This window comes from Streptopelia decaocto, assembly GCF_964273445.1.
Source record: "Streptopelia decaocto genome assembly, chromosome: 4".
NCBI lineage: Eukaryota > Metazoa > Chordata > Aves > Columbiformes > Columbidae > Streptopelia > Streptopelia decaocto.
The window spans coordinates 64801237-64822331 of record NC_138658.1 but is presented as its reverse complement, the minus strand read 5'-3'; the positions used below and the strand labels follow the sequence as shown (position 1 = coordinate 64822331).

Below are 21095 nucleotides of genomic sequence, written 5' to 3'. Positions count from 1 at the left end.
CAGCTCTCCTTTTAGCCCCTAACCCCGCCTTGGCTCTCTGTATCACCATGTAGCATGCTGGGGAAAGGAGCAGGGATAAGGAAGACTGGAGATTATGACGTGCTGAAGCATCAGCTCAACTCTGCTGTCCTTAGCACAAGGGACCAATACTGCCCCAGAGATCTGTACTTTCAATGTCATTTTATGTTGACCTACACTCAGGCTGCTGTCAGGACAAATGGAGACAGCTTTTCCCTACCATTGTTGGGCATTCCCATGCTTTTCTTGGTCCAGACTCATTACTCATGGTGCAGATCTGTCCTGGAAGAAACTCATCTTTTCCCTTTGCCAGCCTGGATCGGTCCCTGGTTTGGCTCTCCCTGCACCTCAGTGAGTGTGATGCAGCACTGTTAGGTGGCATTGCCTTTTCGCTGCCAGATTGTGCTTCATGCAATTTTGAAGCCATGTTGTTGGTTGGCATTGCTGGAGTGGGAGATGCATCAGTCCACCTTGAACAAAACATTTGCCCCTTGGGCTGAATTTTCCACTGATGTCAAAATAAGCTGTTGGATGAATCTGAACTCCAAAGAACTTCCAACTGTGTAATTTTTTTAGCCAAGGGATTACTTGATTGTTGCAATTTAAACATTTCTCAGAAAATTTTATGCTAACTGAAATATGTATTAATACATTCTTAGATTTCACTAACAAGATTTTTCTGGTGTGCCCATAAATAAAATAATGAAAAAAGTAAAATGTTGCAAAAGAAAAATGTATTACACCGGAACACCTTTTTTTAAAAAACAAAAACAAAAACAAAACCACCTTATTTTCTTATTTTTTTTTTTAATTTATTTTTTAACTTTTTTTTTAATTAGAGAATGACTTCTAAAGGAAACACCATACAGGAATAAGATAGCAATAGCAATTATAATATGTATATTGCTTGTGTAGTATGAGTTTAGTCATCACCCCAACTCCCTACCCTTACTGACAAAAGAAGGAAGTTTACAGCTTAGCAATCTGAATTCCACACTTTCTGCCCTTTCCTGAGAATCATATGAAATTATGAAGTATACTAAGATTGTGTTTATGATTTGTGCAGCAGCAGCTGGGGAAACGTAGGATAAATAAGAAATTACTTTGAATCATTCCCTGCACATTTAGAAATAATTTAGGATGTGTCTGTGTGTGGAAAAGGATCTCACTGTGAATTACTGTCTGGAATGGAAATTTAAAATTATACCAGTATTTCAGTGTGAAATACTGTATTTCTTCTGCACAACTTACAGGCTATTTATGATTGCCTGATTCAGCAGCAGTTCTAGTTTCATGTGTAATAAATGGGGAAATCCTGGAGCCCATGTCATCTGCAAACCTCCAAACTCTGACTTCTCTCTTTCCTCTCCCCTATAGTCACCTGTCATATCATCTGGCATATCAAAAACATTCCTTCCCCTGATTTCATGTGAATGAAGGTGTGAGCTACAGGTGAACTGTAGGATTCAATATCTTTGCTTATATTATAAAATGTCTCTTTGGTTGAAATACCATAGGAAATTCTATAATTTTGATATGTAATGTTACATGTAATCTCTCAATTGATGAGACTTTTTGGAAGAGCTACTATTCAGCTGGTATCAAACATATTTACTAGTAACAAAATAATCTTTTGGTTTTGATAACTGTTTTCTGAAAAGAGTTGGGATTGTGATTTCACATTGAATAGTCTTTGTGATTGATCCATTACTCAAAAATGCAGCAGCATATTTCAATGAAAATAGGCACACCATAGTTTTGACTGCTGAATTCAATGTTTTGAACTTGTTCACAAAGTTTAACAAACACATTCTGACTATGCACTTCTTGAGTGGGTAAAAAGATGGGGTTCACACCCAAGTACATTAGGGCCTTTCTGTGATACATTCAACGTCACTCCAAACTGCTTTCCCCAGTTTAAGAAAATAAAAATTGAGAATTGGAATGGTACAATCACTGGTACTTCACTGAGAATAAAACTGATCAGAATCAGAAGTTCAGCTTTATGAACTACTGCTATGTGTATAACAGTGCAGCACCCAGGGATTGCTCATTGTAAGACTGTGTCTTTATATATGTATATATATGTATATATATATATTTTTTTTAAGAAGATGAGTTTAAACAATTTAAATATCCGCTATGGTATTGCACCATTAAATATACTATATGTTTTTATTACTACCAGAAAAGACATTGACAAATTCACTTGACAGCTGTATGTATCATCAAATATATTCTTTGTGCAGTTGCATCTATAATGTTCAGAAACTTAAGTGGTAAAATTAGATCTGTGCTTATCTTTCTATGACTAATTCAGGCTGTGGCTGACACTTGATGCAGATGCACACAGACCATAAAGCCTTTCCTACCCAAGGGATCTTCCTTATCGTGGGTTCTGACAACCTTGCTCATTTGGCTTAGAGACAGGGCTGTAGCTGGGGGCAGGTACAACAGGGTGTATCGACCATGCACAGAGCAGCCCAACTCCATCCCTGAGGCAATGTGATAGACTCATAACCCAGCCTCAAATTTCAAACCAGGCTATTTTAAACTGCTTTTGCAGGAAGTAAAAGTCATGGGCCAACTTAAGCCAGAAGGTGAACAAGTTTCGTAAGTAAGATGGTGCTGTTTTGGGATCACACGCCTGGAGGTGTGCACAATGCATAGATCCACATGGCCAGTGAGAAAGCAAAGTAGGGAGTCACTGTGAGGAGTGTGCCTTCCAGCAGCACTCTGTAATGTGGTTATCCCCAGCTTACATCGTGGCACTAGAAGCTCTCCTCTCCAGAGGCAGCTTCTTGAAAGCTCCACGGACTATGGAAGAATGAGGCCACTGCTCTGCCCTTGCACTGGCCACTGTCTGGGCGGAGAAGTTTCAACACAGTCAAGCAGAAGACTTGGCAGGTCTAGGAGCATGACAATTAAAGTTACCAGGTATATTCAGAATGCAGGGCTTCCAGCATCTTTTATATAAAGGTTGTTTAAAAAAAGTACTCTAATTAAATTCATTTAAATAGTAAAAATGCTGTTTATGTAAGAAGGTGGATTTAAAAGATAAAAACTCTTTACTGAAGCAGTTTAAATTCAAACTTGTTAAGTAAGTGAAATTCTGTTTTGACTACACATCATTTTTTCAGAAAACAGTTTTCCACTTAGCAGGCATGTTCAAACAAAAGGGTGTGAAATTCAGCACCTTAACTTCAGGCTTTTCCTATTATGCATATCCCTAACTACGAGGATTAGATGAAACACCTATTTCATACTATAAGTGTCTCGAATCAGCTCATAGAAGAAATTGAAGGACTTTTACAAGGAGCAAACTCAGAGTTTGGATTCAGAAGAGCCCTGGGCTGCCCTCTAGCCATTCACCAAGCAAGGACCAGCAGAGCTGTGACAGTGTTCTTGGCACTGATTTCATAAACACAACTTTATCAGTCTGTAACTTTGCTGCTCCACCTATTTTTACACACAAAAAATCAGAGCAACATAGAAAGGGGACTGGAGAAACCTTCAAAGGTTTTGCTCAGTGATAGGACCAGGCATAACTAATATAACAACGGACCCAAGAAACTCAGAGGTGCAGACAAAGGAGAAAAAAATTGGGAAAAATCACAGTTTAACTGCCACGTGTTGATGGCAGTTGATTGACAGTTGCCTGTGAAATCACTTCTAGCTTTCTTCAGTCACCCAAGCTACAAATGTCAAACTAAAGCTGCCTGAAGGATGAAAGTACAGTAAGAAGGTGCTGCATATGATTTTCAAATAGGAAAGAATGATTAATGATCTGTTTGTATCTTCTGTAGTATCTAGGCTGAGTGGACATCCAATGCTTAAAGATATTCCCTCTGCATGGAGGAAAATCATGAGCATGGATTGACTCACACTCACTGCATGTGGCAGAGTCTCCCGAACTCACTGGAAAGGTTCACAATGGTTATAAAGGACTCAGGTTCAATTATCTGCAGTTTTAAGTAGCACTTCCAGCAATGTTTTTTTCTCATGTTACTAAGTGGGTAGAAGCAGATTTCTAAAATAAGAAGGCTGTGCAGTCTTAATCCTTGGAGGTTTTCAAGACCTGATTGGAAAAACCCCAAGCAACCTGGTCTGATCTTAAGGCTAAAACTACTTTGGGTAGAACATTAGACTAGAGGCCTCTGGATGTCCCTTCCATCCTAGATCGGACTGTCAGTCTGTGAAAAATAATGTACAGAAGTTCAAAGTCCATCGTTCTTATTTCCCCTCTTTTTGGATACAAGGAAGTTCATGCAAGATTGAGAGACCTGGGAGAGACTTTATATGTGGAATTTAGTGAGCCTTAGTATCATCCATTGCAGTTGGAAGCTAGTCAGAGCTTTCACATGTTAAATTCCGTCATGGGGCTTGAATGCTCACAAGAAAATAGTAGGAAAAAAATAGCCTGTCTTCAGCATGAAAGGAGATTAAAATTAAAATGCTCTGCAGTTCAGTACTGGAGAGGTGTAGCACAATATTTATGAGCTATGTGAAATGGTAAAAGATAGAAGATTATTTCACCTAAAGAGGACTTTGAGAAATCTCAGTAAGAGTGGCAAAACCAGGTGATTATATTGCCAGTATGAGGTAAAATGAAGAATAGACAAAAATTAAATATGTACATTAGAAGGGGAAAATCTGAATTACTTTTCAGGATTAATAAATATTAATAAACCTCCAGATGTCACATTTTTGTGTCCTGTATATAGGTCAAAGAGTCACAGAAAGGAATACTGAAAAGCATGTGATGATGCCATTTGCTCTAAAGCTTGAAATCCAGAACAATCTCCAAAAAAGTTTTATGTGTGCTGCTACAAATCAGCAACCAGGACATTGTAACTTTTGATCTCTATTGATATCAACTGGACTTGAAACATTAATCTAGAAATGAAAGCTGTGTGGTTGGTGAGGTCAACCATGAATTACCCAGTTTTGTCAAGCCAAAAAAAGCAATGGCTGGTTCATTGACTACCACTTCACATTAATAACAACTAATTCTAAGTAGGTTGTGGAAAAATATTGATAAAAAGGTATTATACTGTAATTTAAAACAAAAGTAGATGCTTTGCCTTACCTGATTTCACAGCACCTGAAAGAAAACAGTCAAAAAAGAAAATATCTGGGAAAGGCTGAACAAAAAAATCCCAGAGAGTAAAGAACAAATAGATTAGGGTTGTTTAGTTAACAGATCTACAAGACAGGCATATCAAATAATAAATAGTATCTAGATGGTCAATAGAACTTTTCTATTTGCTTTTGGAACAGGAAATCAAGGTTCATATTTCATAAAAATGAAGTGAACTACACAAACAGGGTTTTATTTTGACTACAAAATAAACTCGCATTGATTATTACAAGACATAATTGTGTAAAAATGCTTCAGAGGCTTAAACTAAGATTTAGGCATTGATACGAACAACAGAACTACTAACTGGAGTTCCTCCAACTAAGATTAATCTAATTGATTTAGGAAAGTACTTCAACAGCAAGTATGGATGCTGTCTTCCCTTCGCCTTTTCAAATAACATAAATAATAATGTCAAACAGAAGATCCATGCTTTTCCTCAAACCTGTGAGAACTGAAAAACTAACACTGCCCATCTATTCTATTCTTCTTCCATATTTTGCAGCAAACAAACAACACAGACTTGGTTTCTATCATGTTTAAGTCTGTGATTTTTTGCTTTTACCTATATTGTCTCCTTATTTCATCGAAAGGTTTCCTGTGTTTCCAACACAAGGACCACTGTTCTTTGCCAGTCCAAGCTGCTTTTTAATATTACTTAAAGGAACTATATTTGTTGTAACAGTTCTGGATGACTCTGAATTCACATGTGAAATAATCCCTGAATCTTTATTTGGTATCAGAAAAAATCCGAAGTACATTCTTTCAACTTTATGTCTGATGAATTTCACTCTTTGCCTTGCTGACTGAGAGCAGGATTTAATGTGTTGTCACATTTCCCTTCTCTTGAGTTTCTAAAATCCCACAGTAACATATCTAAGCATTTCAGTTGACAGCAGTTTTATCAACATGACTTATTAGGCATATTTCCATTTTTTAATGATGATTCTTTTTCTCTGAATGAGGATGGTTGAGATTCCAACTCTTCGTTAACCAAAGGTAACTTACAGAGTAAACTCAGTTGTGTACAGACTCCTGAAGTCTTACATTTTTAAAAGCAGCTCTTAACTGATTTTATTTGAATAGACAGAAGACACGTACTCAATTTCATTCAAAAGACAGACTCTATCAAATGAACAGCAGGTGTAAGCTGAAACAAGAGAGATTCAGTCTCAGTATAAAGGAAAACTTTCACTGTGAGGACAGACAAGCAGTGGAACAGGCTGCCCAGAGGGGATTTGTGGTCACCGTCCCTGGAGTTTTTCAAGATATGACTACATAAATCCCTGGGAAGCCTGGTCTGATGTCATGACCAACCATGCTTTAAGCAGAAGGTTGGACTAGAGACCACCTGAGGTCCCTTCTAATATGAATTTTTCCCATGATCTTTTATGTGTAGGCAAGTTCCGCAGGGAGCAAAGAAGGTTTTCTCCACCATTCAGGTCAGGAGCAGCAAATGAGTAGCTTCCTCTAAACCACACTTGGCACTACAGCCCATAACAAACCTCCTCCAGGGTCGTGGTAATGCCTAGACCCTGTTGGCAATCAAACTCCATGGGTGACAAGATATGCTTCTCTCAGTCTGGATGTTGTCAGCCTATATTTACATGTGTATCGCTAAAATTAATTGGGTTACAGTTAAGGCAGACTATTGCCTTGCAGAATGCTAAAGATGTTTTGTTTTGTTTCTCTCAGAGATTGTTTCAAAATAGCCAAAACAGAAATTAAATTAGATTAATTCAGCGTTCTCGTAAGGATGCAGAAGAAACAAGATCCAGACAAAGGCCTTGACTTCAATGGAAGGATTACATTGGCTCCTGTAGATATTGTTTCAGCCTTAATAAAGTTTTTTTCATACTCTTTTATCTTTAGTACTGATGACCTAACTGTATGCTGTGTAAGATAAACCTTGAAATACTGAGCTTAAAGGCTTTTTCTTAATTATGCAGCTTGTTTCTTGTTTGGTTTTTGTTGTTGTTGTTGTTGTTTTTGTTTGTTTGTTTGTGTGGTTTGGTTTTTTTTCCTCATGCAGAAATAAGCACTTGAAATCACTGTTTTCACTGGGAAAAGAAATTCTATTGAGATCACAGAAAGTCACATTAACTAGTTTTAACCTACAACGACCTTCATGATCCTGTTTGCCTTCTCTTTGACAAAATAGTCCAAACAGTTATGACTGAAAGTGATGGTTGTATTCTTGGACATGGGTAATGCTATACAGAGACTAGGAGTCTTCATTGACCATTAGATGCAAGTGGTAAAGTCTAGAAGACAGCTGCTACCATTTAAAAAAGCACAGCAAAAAGCAACAGCTTCTGGCTAACAACTTGAAATCATGCAGGGATAATTCAAATAACCTCAGTTTACTGAGTACCTGATTCTCTCAATTATTAAATTATTCTCAGTTATTTGCTCATAACCCATTTATATACTACAGAATATACCTGACTAGAGCCTTTTATTGGGGTTTTTTTTAGGTCTAGTTGGTCACACCGATGTTTCACATTAAATCACAAACATATACCTGCCACAAAATAATAAACTAATATGACATGCGTAGTTCTGGACCATTTCCATTAAGATTAATATTAGCCGTATCACAGTTTTTAACAGCCATAAAAATGGCAATGAGTTGGGAAATACAAGTTTCAGCTATGGATTATGCAAGTTCACCTGAGATTTATCACTATATCAGAGCACTGAAGTGAACCATATCACACATCATAAAGCAATTTCTTCCAGTTTTCAACAGAAATGTGAACAAATTCTGATTTTCACAGATAGGGACCTTATTTCCTTCCTATTTTGTATTTATATTCACGAATAATACAGGTACAAGGCATGCAGTTCATAAAGACAGTGCACACACAGTAAGGTTTTCTTATGGCAAATTTGTTGAAGATTTGGATGAAGGACAAATCAATGTATACTGGCCACTGTACAAACAAGAGATTAATTTGGTCAGAGGTATTTTGCTTCTATAGGGCAGCACAGAAATGATGTATCCCCCAGAGCTGAACTGTGCTGAGTACCTACCAAGAACACTTGCTCAAGAAATAGCCTTAGTGAAGTTTGATACATCCTCTTCATCAGCACCTCATCGCTAATTTATCTTTTTAGTTTCTTGTTCCTGATCAACATCCTTCCTACTTTCATGAAATGTTCAATGGTATTAAAACAAAATCACAGTAAGAATCTCAGAGTTCTTTACTGTTTTTTCATATCAGATGAATGGGAATGAAAGACTTCTAACTACTCTAGACCTCTGATCACCAGTTCACACAACCCTCACTTAGATCTGACCAGTAGTTGCTGCCACTTACTGTCATTACATAAAAAGACCTTCAGAGCCTTCTGTTCCTGCTCTAAAGAATGCCATGCCATGCCATGACCTGGTGAATCACTGTAATTTTGAAATTGCAAGACTTCAGTAAAATTGGAAATTAGCTGAGAAGATGTGGTATTAGATTATGAGAGATCTGTAAAGAAAATAACATCTTGTGAATGCTTGTTTATATGAATCCAGCTGTGTTTCCACAAGGCATCACATCTGACACTTGAGCCACCAGAATAATTAAGTTCTGACTAAGACACATTAAGTGTCTGACTAAGACACGAATGAGGAAGCAACATCTCTTAATAAAATCCTGTGGTCATAGGTGTGGCCAGCAAATGCAGAAACAAGTGATTGAGATGATGAAAAATTAAAGTACCTGTCCTGATCTTCACATATTTAAACTGGGCTAATTCACTGAAACCAGAGACAAGTTACAAAGGTAATTTATTGTTGCATAGCTTTTGCTGAGCTTTCGATAGGAATAATTTAAAAGGAATGCATCTTTTATAGCCATTTCTCTCTTGAGTAAGGAGAAAAATCCAGGAGAGCTGAGATCCACTAATTCTGCTTGAAAACAGAATCAACTGCTATTTTGTATCAGAATGTCCATGCATAAATTTATCTTCTGAGAAGCAAAGGGTACAATTATTAATTCAATCAACTCAGACATTTCCTTTTGCACTTTCTGGAGCTTGTTATACACCAAGGACTTGCAATGTCAAAGGGCATCACTTCCAGTGTCCTGCTCTAGTCTGAAATGTCAAAAAGCCTAAAATATTAATTGGTCTAAGTTCCATCTAGAGGAAATTACTTAGTCAGCTCCATCTTCATCCAGAAAAAAAAAAAAATCTGGATTTCAAACTGCAAATAAGGCATGGAGCCAAATTTGTGGTTTTACAGTGATTTACCAGATACAGTTTCAGTAATCAATTTGCAGTAGAAGATTTTTTTCAAATAAGTATATGTATGTGCATAGATATCAGATGTCTTAAAAAAATTAATTTTCCTTCAAGAAAGGGTCAGACTAGCAAACATCACACCTTGAAAGATAATCTGGTTTTATAATATCACAGTGTTTTAATAGTTTTATGATATTTTAATTATATGTTAAAATCTCACAGTACTCATTAAGGCAACTTCTAAATCTAGAAATTAATAGTATTCCACAGAATTCTGTGTAAAAAAAAAAAATGAATAAAAGCTTCAGGATTTGAAAATCATTCCATAAACATGCAATCACCAATAATGTATTTATCACCAGCTAGAAATATATAATTTTGTTATTATACCATCTGTGGTGCATTATTCATGAACCTGAGGTACTCAACAGTCAGTAGCCCTTGGAAAAAAACAAAAAACAAAAACAAAACAAAACAAAACAAAAACAAAATAAAACCACACACAAAAGGAAAACAAAAAAACAAACCAACCAACCAACCTAAACCAAAACAAACAAAAAAACAAACAAGCAAACTCTCCCCCACACACACACAAAGGAAAAAAAAAAAAAACAACCAACCAAACACAACACCCAAAAAACCACCCAAACCCACAATCCACAAACATATAACCGTTTTTATTGGGTCTTCCTATTCAAAATCTTTTATTTGAAATCTTTTGTTTCCTCTGCAATTCCCACTCCTGGGGCTTTAATGTAGAAACAAAAAATCCATAACAACTTCCAACTAATTATCAGGTACCATGCATTCATATCATACTGATCAGAATCCTATCACCCCGCCCATTATCCCACTTTGGAACTTTTTCCTTCTGTATGGCAACCTGTGTAGTAACAAGACCATTTTCTAGCATCTATGCAAGACATAACTGCTGTAATAATTATGTCAAGTGAAAAAGCTCTCACTAACTAAAGCCTCTGAAGACCCTACCTCTTCCTATGTACCTCTAAAGAGTGTCTGGACACCTGGCTCACAGCTTTGGATTGTATAATAGCACCAAGATATATAAAAATATGTTACTGTGATGCTGAGCATTATGGTTCCTTTTTAGTTCCTTCCCTGCGGTTCCTGTTTAGTTTAGTACTATTTTTTACCAGGTGTCCATGAAGATCTTGGATTTTCTTAGCACTTGTACTAGGCAATTCTATATAGCTCTGAAAATAAAGCTGTCAAAGAAAGTACCAAAATATGTTTATTTACTAATACTTCAACTGGAACAAGCTTGTTATTTTCCAATGTTATCTCCATTTGGAAAAATACATTATGAAAATATCTTCAATTCTCTACTTGTAACAATAGGTGGCAGTAATGATATCTACATTTGTCTGAATGGCCGGTTGTCTTTGGAAACAGTGTCAACTTTAGCCTAGAGAAATAATTGTAGTAGATATTATCCCAGGCTGAGGGAAATGACCTTTTTAAAAACAGGAATCCTATACTGAGCCTTTCATATTTCTGGGTATATGTAGGCAGCTAATAGTCTTCTTTGTCTAGGTTCAGGTCCTGAAGTTGCATAGGTGCTGAAGTAAAACAAAAATATTAAACACAGAATATTTCACTATATTGTTCTTCCTGAAGATCCAATGTGACTTTATCACAGAGGTAATTATATACTGCACTAGCAAGAAAAATAGGTGAAGATTCTTATATGCTATAAAAGCTAGAAGGATTGTCCAAAGGAGAACGTGAACCTGTGCTTTGTCTCCTCTGTGTGATATTGTATAACATCTCAGAGAGTGGGATTAGAAAGTATCACTATGACCATATAAAATATGCTTTTGCATAACAAAGCCCAGACTATGCAATCCAGGATTCCTCTTATGGACACAGAGGTTCTTTTCCAAGTGAGCATTAACCAGCAAAAGTGACTTGCAGCCATTCTGACAGCTGGTTTTCATCTTGCCTGCAGGACTCAAAGTAATGACAAACATGCCACTCCCTTTGCTAGAATTGCTTTCCAGAGCTAATGCTAGACATGACTACTTCTGGGTAGCTCTGAGAGGGAACCTTGAACAACTGTCAACACTGTGATGATGCCAAAACATCATCACATTTCAAAGAAAAGCTCGTCTCCAGAGCACATGCAGGAGTCATACCGAATCACCACATAGCAGTAATTTGTTGATAATCTCACAGCCGTTGACTCTAATCTTTTCTGTAATGCAGTGTCAAGTATTGCTGAGACTTTCTGTGCATATGAGTACAAGGATCATACTGCTACATGTGCATCAGCTTTCAAGAATGGGTGATATCTCTGATAACCACAGGAAGTGCACAACTCATTAGATGCTCCAGCAGGAAAGCATACACAGTGCAATGGTGATGCTTCTTTCTTCAGAGATACCATGTGAGAGCTTTTGACTGGGAGTAAGGGGAAGAATGTACTGTGTGTGTGCACTGCCAGCAACTACATATCAGTCTCCTCACAGTAAAAGGCACAGGGCCTCTTCCAATTTACACAGGCAGAAATCCATGTGTGAAACTAAATGAGAGAAATAAATGACATTTGTCCTCTGCCTAAAGACAAATCAGGAGAGTGTTGTTATTGATAAGCAGCTTTGGATTTATCTGTTGTAAAAAGCTAGAATCGAAAGTGTGTTTTGCAATGGCTGAAATTCATATCACTGCTTCTTTGTTTTTCACTGCAGGAAATACAGAATAGATGCATTCAGATGTATCACCTCTCCAAGAGTTTGCTCGGTTTATCGAACTCAAAAAGAAAATATACAGGACTCCAAACACACGTGTGCCTAAGTGAGCCACTGTTCATAGTCTATAATTACTGTAAAATATCTCTACAATTTGCCTTAAAGGCCCTGGCGACTTCTAGACATAAAAGTTCATCAGACACTTGTCAAAACAGCAGTATACACAATGATAATATTGTTTAACAACTGTTTCGTTCATCCATACCACAGCACAATTAATTACAGCTGACAGAGCTGGCAATTAAAGTACAGTACAGCATGATGGACTTCATGTACAGGCCAAGGAAGATGACAACAACTTCCAAAGGTTTCAGGTTTTCAGCAAGTGCCTGGGCAGTCATCCCTCCAATGCAGCACTGGAGTTTCCCATTAAGCACATTTTCTGCTGATCCCAGTTTCAGCAGTGCAGTGTAGCAGAGAGAAGTGCTGTAGACCAGCAAGCAGAAAACAAGCATGCCATGCTTTCTTGTTCACTCTGAGCTGAAACCCCCCATGCTAGCATAAATGTCAGATTCCCCATCACCTTTACCTCTGCCATCATCTCCTGCTGGATCATACCTGTGTCATGAGAACCATAGGTATAATTATTGGGCCTTTATTCCTCAAATTGACCACCTCAGACCCTATGCTATACACAGCCAGGACAGAGAGGAGGCTGAATATGTTCCACAGGCAAATGGGCTTTGATGTCCTGCATATCCTTCCCCTTCTGGGTGGTTTTATAGATTTAATATATGTAAAAGTGAGCTGCAGTAGACCAGGCCGGGAGTTGCAAAGTCTATGCCTTACAAGAAAATGGTAGCTTATTAAAAAACCGGACATTGTACTACTTTAAATGTCAGTAACTGTTGGCAAGTCTTTTGAAATCCACCAACAGATGGATTAATTCTATGAAATAGAGGGGTAAATATCTGATTTTATGCTGCATTGGCTCCCTCCAACCAATCTTTAATGTTTTGAACAGAAAGCTCATAACAATTTTCTACCTCTAGCCTTACCCATCCTGGGAAGGATAACTTTGAATGCTTTTAAGAAGAACATTTACAAAGAAACTCCCAGATCAATACATTCATGTATTCCTGGAGATTGCTGTTTAAGATAGATGAAATGTGACAAAATACATTTAACCCAAACTACAACTCATATTCCACCTTTTTAAGAAGTCTTCCTACTCTAAGAGGTGTCAACAACATATTGCTTGGAATCAAAAAGCCAAGTATTCCACCTCTTCTTGGTGAACCTGGATAAGGAATGAAAGACTGGCAATATTAGTTGAGTCCACGGACTGTAGCAGCAACATCCTCGTTAAGCTCACTTGGCAAGAATGTAGTACAGGGAAAGGTGTGTTTAAACTAGACTGTGCAGAGAAACTGTTGTTACAATAACAACTTGCACTGAAATTATTATAAGCATTAATCTTGCTACTTATTCAACTGAAAATAGATATGGGATTAATCTCTCAGATTAAGATACTTGGATTAGGTTTGTTTGTGAATTATGTGTCTGTATTTCCATTCAATAAATAACAAAGTCATTGGACTGCAAGGAGCCATTCAGAGGACCAAATGTCTATTTTTGGATGAGCTGAATATCTTTTTAAATTCTATTGGCTGTGTTGACAAAGTATCCCCTTCCTTGGACAGCCAACTAAAAAAAATATAGACTTCTGCATTTAGATCTTGATGAACTGTAGAATAAGTTTTTTTAAAACATAAGAGTTATCTTGCATGCTGTGTGAAATTATGAAAACAACTGGGGATGTTCTTGAGTCAAATTATTGTAATGCGTTATCACAGAAGCACAGGCAGGTATTTAAGCCTCTTGCAGGAGTCACGCTTCTGGTGCTCATTATCTTTTTTGACGTCATCTCACAGCACGAAGGGCGCAATCTTTCATACATGATAAATTGTGCTGTAGTTAAAATACCATGCAGTCTTAAGAATTTTCTTGATGCCATCAAATAAATCATCCTCCTCATTTGTGGCATCAAATCCTCTGAGGTTCTGTATGGTATTCTAGCTGGGTGAGGTTCAGAGAAGGATGCCTGCAAAAGGAGCCCAGGGGTTCCTTGCTCCACTCCAGAAAGGCAGCCATCACAAGCCCAGCTGTCCGGGGCATCCAGGGAACCTGGCACTGCCACACAGAGCTGCTTTTTGCCCAACTGGAGCCACATTTAGTCTCAGGGGGATAAAATCCTGTCCTATGTAAGGAAATTGGCTACCAAGTATTTATTAGAAGGGAAGAGCAGGCAATGACTGAGCACCACCATTCTTCCCTTTAACTAAAGATTTACACCTGTTTGATGTATATGCTGAAAAATCTAGACAACTAAGGCTTAATAATCCAATTTCTCAGCTTTAGATCTCATGTGCTATTCTTTTTGAGACTGTATCTTCCAAAATCAAACATTAAACAATGATGATAGGATAAAAGACTTTTGGATGGAAATGGACATTCTTGCCTATATGTTCATAATTCTTATTTTCAGCAGTAGAGGTACTCTGGGACTCAGGGAAATAAGCTGGTACTTTAATTAGTATTCAATTCTCTATACATATGTAAGTGCACATGTCTGCATTGGAGTCCATCTGTGGAGCATTTCTGTGCGTGAGTAGGTTTCCAGAAGAGAGTTGAAGTAGCACCATCAGAGGAAAATTCTGCAGCACCTCAAGAAGCAAGATGTGAGTCTCTATAGATTCTAAAGGCAGAAGCCTAGATAACTAATACATGTAATTAGCATAAAAGCTAAGAAATACAGCATTCTGGCAATCAGGTTTCCACTCAGCAGCTCTGGCTAAATGAGTTTTTTAGAAATTATTGTTGATTATCGACAATAAGTCATTGCTTATTGGCTTGCATTCAAAATAGACCTTTAACACTTGTTGAGTAGGCCTACTTATCTGATATTTTTAAAGAGGACCATGTCTTAAATTTTGTAGAAAATTGAGAGAGCAACATAACAAAAGTAAGACAGCAATTCCGCACATCAGCCCCTTTTCTAGGAACACACAGAGAAATTCATTTTAATGCTGGTGTATTAATTCCTATTTATCTGCAGAACTCAGAGCAAGGTTTTTCACAATTAGTGAATAAAGTTGTTTGACCCCAACAATGACCAAGAGAGACATACTTGAAAGCACTCAGCCTTCAGTTAGCCTTAGCCCTCTCACCCAGAATTCATACACTGGCATTGACCCCCACTTCCCCCTGTTACTTCACCCCCAACACGTCATGGCACCTCTCTCCCATGTTCTCCACCCACTCTGTTCACTCCAGATTTTGGTTTTCAGAATCTGGTCCTCTCCACAGCAGGTTTCCTTTGCCCACACCCCACCCCACACTCTTCGATCCCCGATCTGTTCTTCAGCCCTCCTAGCACCCTTCTGGGCATCTCGTCTGCACTTTGTGCAAGGACATGATGTCCTTTCTCTTCTTGGTAGCCTCAGCTCCATCTATCTTACCACTAATTCCTTTTATTCTTGCTACTGTCTCTCTGAGGTGTAGCTGCTCAGCTGGCTGAAAAATCAGCCACGTTCACTGAAAGTTCAAACTGGGAACTCATGGGCCAAACATTCAGAGCTCAGTGCCCGACCAGTTTGTTTTTATGACACTGTTAAAAAATGGATACTTTCTTTGCTGTTATTTATTTGGTGGTGTTTTTGATCATCCACGGTCTTTTATCATTCCAGTTCCATCACACATCATTTGATGTTGAATGATAACAACTACAGAGACAGATGAGACTCTAAGCAGTGTTGGTTTTTAATAAAAACTAACAAAGTTTGAGGGCTGAATAAAGCTAGAGCAAAATACAGTTTGAATCTCAAAATGCTTACAATCTGAACTAGACCTGACAGCAGGGTAGAGGCAGTGTCTGTGTGCAGAAAAACAGCCAACAGTTTTATCATAAGAAACTCATATTTATATTCTAAAGTATCTGTGCTCATAATTAAACCCCCCCAACTTAAAAAAAAAAAAAAAAAAGTGTGAAATGTGCAATAAGAATATCACTGAAATAAACTCTGAGACTATAACATGATTAGACACAGAATAGTCACGGTGAAAAGAAAAAAAAAAGACTCCAGCCTTTTATTTTTTTATCATTAGACTAGAAAGCATCTCCTCTGCATTCAGAACAGCATCAAATTTTCATGTGTATAACAAGATGAACAGATAAATGGCTAAATAAAAACTGGTAGCCGCTGGTGAGAGGTTATTTCTCGTTTTTGTTAGTCTGACTGTAAAGATGATTTTGATCATCAGTGTAAAGAATGAGTAAATTCACCAATTTAATAAGTTTTTGTTCACTAAAAGTGTACTGTCTACCACGTGCTGTTCCTACCCTACAAGTTCCCAGTTTGTCATGATATTTTAAGGTCTTCCCCTGCCGACAGCAGTTCTGCACATGCTAGGGCACCACAGTTGCTGACTCTCAGGCTTGTCTTGCCTTCTCTGCTGCAAAAAGTGCATTTATCCCCACTGGGTCAGTAGGAAATGCCCAGAGGGATGAGAGTAAGCTGTGCACACTGGTGGGAAGAAGCAGAGGCTCATCAGTAGGGCTGACTGTTATATAGCATCAAAGATTTGAGCTGCTGTGCTTTCTCTTCAGTAAAACCCATCCAGGAGAGTTGGGACATACAGAGGATATAGAAAAGTTTGAAAATAATCTTGAGGAAATGCCCTGAGTACCTCCCCAAAAAGGATATAGAGTATAAATACAAGACAAAACAAGACCAGAAGGCAACTTCAGCAGAACAAATGTCATGGCAATCTGTATCTTAATTACAGTCCCTGCTCACTAGATGATTTGTTTTGAAAGATGAAGCTCCATCAGATGACCAACGTTAAAAAAATTGTACAAAACAAACCACATCTCACCTGAAATATCAAAGCTGTACTGAAAGCTCCTGAATGCATTTCTATGGCAAGAAGGAAGCTTAAATTGCAATATCCTTTAAAGAAATGCCTTCTATCACACCATGGACAATCTGCTCAGTCCCTGAGATACAGAAGATTATTGCATTCATGAGGAAATAATGTAAATGTGCATTTTTTTGCCTTAAGTCTGTTATTTTTCCATATATTAAAACAAAACTTTTGTTGCAAGGAAATCTCCAAGGGAATGACAGAATACTCTATGCATGTATTGCTCACCCAAGCTGAGAAAGAGTTGCAGCTATTAAAGCAGAAACAGGAGAATGAAGCAATTGTCCATATGCTGCTATTGGTTTATCCTTTGCTCAGCCTGAGTCTTTTTCCATATTCCCTTTCAGCATCTACATATTTTAATCAAATATTTTAGGTTTCTTCCCTGACTACGAACAAAAAAAATGACTCAAGCACATTTCATGCAAATCTGCCATTTCGGCAGAGAATATGCTTGCATATATTCATGATTTTGTGAAATTTCTAAGATGCAAACATATCAGAATATTTTTAATATAACATTAACACTAAAGCTCTGGAAAAAAGGGTCAGTGTTGTATCAGAGGGTGTCAGCTCTTGTTCTCTCCCCTGTTGAATAAGATGTCTTTGCTAATTTGATCTTGCTTGTGAAAGAAGCTTTTGTTCAGCCTCTCCTTTGCTCCCAGCTGGCATTGGGAGGTTGGGACAGCAGCACCACCCTGAGATGGCAGGCGGAGGATCACAAAACAAGGGTGAAGCAAGCATTGCTGTATGAGCCAGGCAATCATTACTGTGGGTACTGTTATGCCTCTCCTGAAGGAGTGCCTAATCATTTCAATTACTTATTCAAAATTATTTAAATGTAGTTCTTAATGCTCTCGATTATTATATTATAATATCAACATGCTAATAATACTGTGGTCTTTGCTAGTGTACATAAGTTGGGAGCAGATGTGTACAGTAAAATAACTTGAAGATTTAAAGCAACACCAAGAAATTTGTGATGGATTGATATGAAAGAAAAGATGTCTCTGATAACAGAGTCACTGCATTGGCCACAAATAAACTATCAATACACTAAAGCAGAAAACTAGCGCAAACCGAACCAGTTTTGTGGGTGGAGACCTGAGACAATCTTGAACATAGAGCTCGGCTTCTATTTCGTCAGCATCTTCAGCTTCAGTGTCTGAATCTCTGAAAATGATTCATGATCAAAACTCCAATACTGAGTGGGAGATGGGAGGAAGAAAGCCATTTAATTTCATTATCCATCAATAGGGTAATAAATCGTGGAGATGAGAGAAGTGTAGTATTTTAAAACATATGATGTGCCTTGTAGACTGCTTGTATAAGACCTTTTTCCTAAAAGGTAAGTTAATATAGAAGCATTATTAAAGAAACCAAGAGGAGAGGAAAAACTGTAACACAGTTGATGACAACTCATTTAGGTGAGGATGCACTCTGTAGAATCTAGAAGCAATTCATGGAAGCAAGTAATTGTAACCTCAAAACAAACATAAGGATGGTCTTTAAGAAAGCCCTCTGGAAGACAGATGGAGATGAAAAAGCCAAAATAATGCTATGCTACTTGCTACAGTGATTGGAAAGTGGGAAATGCAGAGCATGGAACTGGCAAAGTGCTGTATAATATCTACATGGACTTTACATGGTCCCTTTGAGCACACTTCACAGAAAAGAGTATGCTGAGCCTGGGCATCAGTGGACCTTCTGGCATCTCCAGGATGCCGGTTGTCATGCTCACTGCAGCCATGAGCTTTAGGCAAGGTGATTGCACAGTGGCTTTTTGTTGCCCACTTTTGAAAAGATTTGTACATCCTGATGTGGCAGAGTGAGAATTTGCCTGATTCTCGGTTTCTCTACACTGTTTCCTGTTCCTGCATACTTAGCTGTGAATAGCATGAAGTGCTGATTCCCTCTATGGAAATGCTTGATCTTGATCCAACTGAGCAGGTAGTGAGGAGTATGAAGCTACAATTAGTAGGAGCAAGTCAGACACATATAAGTCCACAATTCCCAGTGACTCTGATCCCTAGTGGTATTTTGATTTTGGAGTTTTAGACTTTTAGAGAAAACAATTTTTCATGTTTAGTTTGCTGGTTGCAGCTAAATGACAGTGAGGTGAGAAAGGATTCAGGAAAACCTTTAAATCAGTATGTAAAAATTAGAATTCAGATAAAATTGTTAGAAATTCTTTCTAATTGTGTTATAGAAGAATTAGTAAGAATTAATACATAACTTTTTCTTCTAGATGCATGTTGTAAACTCTTCTGTCTAGATGATATCTACACTAGTTTGGGTGTCTGTTTTTAAACAAAGAAGCAAGCAATAAGATAACCAACTACAATCACAGAACTTAATTTTTAGTGAAGAACACTCGTTCTATAGAGATCTATACAGCACAAACAAATACCTAGGATGGGGTCAATTTAGATTATCTTTGGCCATTGGCGGTGTCACCTAATGCAAAATAGTTGGCCAAGCTCAATCTACAAAACAGTTCAGGTCTTCCTTCTCCCAATGTTGACCAGACATCTAAATTTTAAAGGATGTAGAGCTTGTGAGATGAGTTTTCCTTGTTTAAAGAAAAAATATTTCATGTAAGTACATTCTTTACAACTTTGCAATAATGAGAAGAATGAGGATGAAAGAAACGACCAAGGATTGACTTCATCTGCTCACTTGAAAATTTTGAGGAACCAAGCCATCCCCTGCTGACTAACGAGAATCCTTCAGCCATGGGGTACACACGAAGGGAGTGAGGATGTGGTGGGTGTCTCCTGGTATTTTACCTGAGTGATGAAAGGAGAGTGCAGTGTGCCCACAATAAAAGATTTTATCAGTGGCAGTGGCAGGATTGGAGCACCCAATGGAGCATCACACATCTCAGGGTGTTCCCTGTGTCTCTTCCTCAGTACAGGTAGTTTTACTTGATTAGTAATCTAGTCTCTGGTTATTGAAATCTCAGTGTGTTTCCAAACCAACTTATTTGCAGTATGTCATCTGGTATATTAAATAACTCTTTCTTTTACTGTTGCCAAACAGAAGTAAAATTAATTTTTTCATGTAGATATAGAGCTCTGTTCAAAATTTGAAAGGCTTGTTGTGTGCATATTCATATCTCGTGATATCTAATTCTTTTTTTCTTTCTTTCTTTCTTTTTTTTTTTTTTTTTTAGGATACAACTGAAATTGAAATACCTTTTGTGCCTAGAATTTGTCAATCACTTTCTTTTTTATCAGTGCTGGTTCATAAGCATTCAGCAGGTTTTCCATGTTTTATGGTTTGCATGGTATTTCTTTTTATTGTCTTCTTTTTGTGTGCTTTCCAATTTACTTCTCTTACATATCTCATTGCTCAGTTTCTGCAATTTTTCCTTGGAAATAATGTGGGTTTGCACTTGTTTAAAGAACATGCTACAAAGCCATCGAAGAGACATGGGAAGACAAATTAAGAAAATTCAATGGACAGGCCTCTTGACCTGTCATGATCATTGGTAGTGCTTATGAATAGTGGTCAAATTATGGTTATTTTTTCCCATTTCACCTACGTCAGACTCTACTACATTTTCTTCTTCATCAGCACATGTTTACCAGCAAGAAAAAGACTACAGATATTTGCTGAAATCCATAAGGAACTCTGTCCTTTTAGAAAGTCCTGGTAAAGCTCAGGCTGGCACTATTCTGCCTGTGACACCTCTGAGAAAAAAAACGAAGGGCAAATTCTCCATTTTCAAATAATTTCCAAACCTATTTACTGCTTACCTTCTAAATGGACAGTGTTATGAAGGGAACATTTAAAATTAGAGTTTATTCTTTTGGTGTATGATGTTATAAGTGAGACTGGGAATGTCCATTTTAAAGAAGAGTCTAATCGTTTAGACATATTATCTGGTTTCACCAGACTGCTGGACACCTTGAAAGGCTCAACAGTAATGAATAAACAAGAATCTCCTACACCATAGGCCAGCCCAGCAGTGCTGAACGATGAGTACATCTTATCTAGCTTGG

At 37.7% G+C, this 21095-nt stretch overlaps 1 protein-coding gene across 2 annotated transcripts in view; it reads right to left on the bottom strand.

Annotated features, from left to right (window-relative positions):
• STK32B (serine/threonine kinase 32B) overlaps nt 1–21095 on the bottom strand; it is a 175560-nt gene that overhangs the window by 52957 nt on the left and 101508 nt on the right. The gene's annotated exons all lie outside the window — the stretch shown is intronic.